At 40.6% G+C, this 3,099-nt stretch overlaps 1 long non-coding RNA gene across 1 annotated transcript; it reads right to left on the reverse strand.

Moving 5' to 3' along the window:
• Positions 1-173: 173 nt before the first annotated feature.
• LOC106514597 (uncharacterized) lies at positions 174-2,475 on the reverse strand. Its single transcript, XR_001309902.1, has 2 exons — positions 1,955-2,475; positions 174-1,126 (listed from the first exon to the last, which is right to left on the reverse strand). It is a non-coding gene; the product is annotated as an uncharacterized LOC106514597 (long non-coding RNA).
• Positions 2,476-3,099: the final 624 nt, after the last annotated feature.

Genomic DNA, 3,099 nt, shown 5'->3' on the forward strand with positions numbered 1-3,099 from the left:
ATATTAATCAGAATGATCCAAAATTTAGTTTTTAAATCCAGGAACCTGAAAATGTGATTTGGTCTCTTTGACTTGATCCTCATTTCGATATGATGGGTCACAAACATCAGCAGAAGGTTGCAGTGCAAGAAACATGCAAAACTGTTTCCATAATAATTCAAACCACAAAGATCTGAAACAGCTACAGAGCTTTATTTTGAAAGGGTGCAGTAAAGGATGTCAGATGATCTGAGGCCAACAGCAGCAGCTTTTATTCACAGATAAATAAAAACACTTCAGGATGTGTTTTTACTGAACACTATGTTTTCTGTTCCTGGTTGATCCTTCATGTTGTGATGTTTCCTCGTCTTTTAGTCAGTTTTATTGTATTTGTGTTGAAGTGTAGTGTTTTTATTTTACTGATGTTTCTTCCTGTTTGGTTTGAACCAACTTGTAAGGCCCTTGTTGTCTTAAAATGTGCTTTTAAAACTAAAACTGGCACTTTTCTCTGCCTCCACTTCACAAATTCCTTCAAAGATCATTTCTCTTCAGTCTGTTTCTCTCGTCTTGTTTCTCAGACTCTTCCTCTGATACCGGATGCAGCCGACGCACCAGCAGTTGCCAAGCAGTTACCACAGAAACATTCTGCATTATTGATGGAGCGCGCTCAGTGCGTCCCACCGAGCAGCACCCAAACAGTCTCAGCAGAGCGAGGTGAGCCCTGATGGAGCAGCAATGGTGAGAAACAGCTTATTGAGACTTCATCTTATTTTAATCCCAGTCATAAAATGAGATTACAGACTGTTCTGAGAGCTGGGCCATGATTGGTTAGATCAGAATCATGTTACGGTCCAGTTAAAATGACAAACAGATACATTTCTACAAGAAGCACAAGGAGAAAAGTAAAAATGCATAAAATATTCATGATTTTTTTTTAATTTTCCAATTAATAAAAGCAGGAATCATTTTTCTTCAGTGTGTTCACATCTGTGTACAAGTAAAGAAAGTTACAGAGGAAACTGGTGCAAAATTCCACCTCCAATCAAAGATCTCAGCTCTGAAGTTAAACCTGAACTTGGATGCAAAAAAACTCTCTTCAGTTAGAGATGCTCCTCATCCTAAAAGCTTCACTGTCCACAGTTGGTGCCTGAAAAACATCAGRGGGTGAAATCAGACCAGAAAACATGGAGGCCATCAAGAAGCATTGAATCATTCATGAAACAAGGAGGATTTTTTATTTCACTCATATAAAACATTAAGAATACAATAATGAGCATGTTTTTAAGTTTGCCATTACCAGTGTATATCTATATATAGGTGGACATTAGGGGTGCAACAATACATGTACCCGTATCGAACCGTATCGAACAGTGCTTTAGGTTCAATACACACTTGTATCGAAGAATACAGATTTTTAAAATTTACTTTATCAACTTGTCTTCTGAAGATGCTCTGTGTTGAAGGATCAGTGGATCTGTGTTCGACTACTCCACCTAGGCTGCATTTTAGAGCGCAGATCCACTGAGAAACTTGCTGTTTCAGCAACATTTAATTTAAAAACTGTACTTTTGAGGTTAAACAAATGTTCATAATTAATTTAAATAAATTACAAGTTAAAAAGGGGCATGGAAATTTCTCTTTTTTGTATCGAAAAAATATCGAACCGTTAGACTAAAGTATCGAACCGAACCAAATTGTGAATTTTCTGTATCGTTGCACCCCTAGTGGACATATATGGAGTTAACTGTATATCTGTATATCTTTAAAGGCAGCCCTTACTTAGCAAGTTCACACTTTATTCTATTAATAAAACAGAGATTTTAGTCATCTTGTTGCCTTTTTGACAAATGTCTTGTATTGTCTGTACGTTTCATCAGCTCCGTGCAACCAGCCGATGTGTAATTGTGTAATTATCCACCGCTGAGTGCTTCCAGCCCAGCAGCCGGACGGTCAGCCGGGGAGCAGCATCACTCACCTGTCGAGCCCCGGGCCATGCCTCTCTCCCCAACCCCGTGACGCAGCTGTCATCGCGTCCACTCCGCTGCCCTCCCTCTATTATCCACCAGTGTTCGCACCACGCACACGTCCTGCCGCAGCTCCTGAATGAGGCCCATTGTGCTCAACAACCAGCTGTGTTCGTCGCACGTTCGTCGCGTTTTTGTGCTCCGTGCAACTTAATCCTTCTGCAAAGCAGCGAGGCAGCTCTTCTGTCACTTTTCCTGTTCTCCACAGACTGTAGCCGCAGTGTTGGTAATCTGCATCCATCAGGAAATAATTCAAATATTATTATTATTGTTCCAAATGTAGGGATGATGTCAGCATCCATGGAGCAAAGTGAGAGACTCTTCCTGTTTGTTGTTGAGCCAGGTTGCTCCTGTAGTTGGAGATGAGCCTCAGGGACTAGATGCTCCTTGTGCAACGACCAGAAGCACAACAAGTAAAAAAAGAAGAAGAAAGAGAAGACAGAGGGAAAGAAGGAGTGCACCTCTGCTTTGAGCAAACAGGAGGCTGAATGAGGAGGAGAGCAGCATGGCTGCACGTTTATAAGTGTTCTCTCCCCCTGAACCAGGGGACTGGCTGAATAAATAATACAATAGATTTTCTTGTGATGAGGTCTCTGCGCACCATTCATAATTATTTCATTGTAGCTGTAATGAGAGCTCTGGTCCTCCCGACGCGCCGTGCCATGGCAGGTAGGCCTCTGCAGAAACCAGGGCCCAAAGGCAGCAGGCAGACCTGCACCAGCCCTGCTCTGGAAACACCTCACTGTTGTGTTTCTCTGGGAAACGTCTGCCGCCTGAGACAGACAGTGGAAATGGTGTGATGCCATAAATCAATAATTACATGAATCAGAATCAAATAAATTAAACTTAAAGAGGTGGAACAAGTTGTGTCAGGTGTTTAATTAGATTATTAATTAGATTCAAAGGTAAAATCAAGAAAAACAATTTGATGTCTGTGAATAAATTATAGGAAAAAAGACTTTCTGAAGGTAAATAATTTGGAAAAACTTTTAAAAAGTTGAACAAATGTCAGCCGTGGTCTGTTGCTGCTTTATTTCAGTTGTTTTAGATTAAATAAATTAACAGTAAAAGATTGACACACACACACACACACACA

Source organism: Austrofundulus limnaeus, unplaced genomic scaffold, assembly GCF_001266775.1.
Source record: "Austrofundulus limnaeus strain Quisiro unplaced genomic scaffold, Austrofundulus_limnaeus-1.0 Scaffold21, whole genome shotgun sequence".
NCBI lineage: Eukaryota > Metazoa > Chordata > Actinopteri > Cyprinodontiformes > Rivulidae > Austrofundulus > Austrofundulus limnaeus.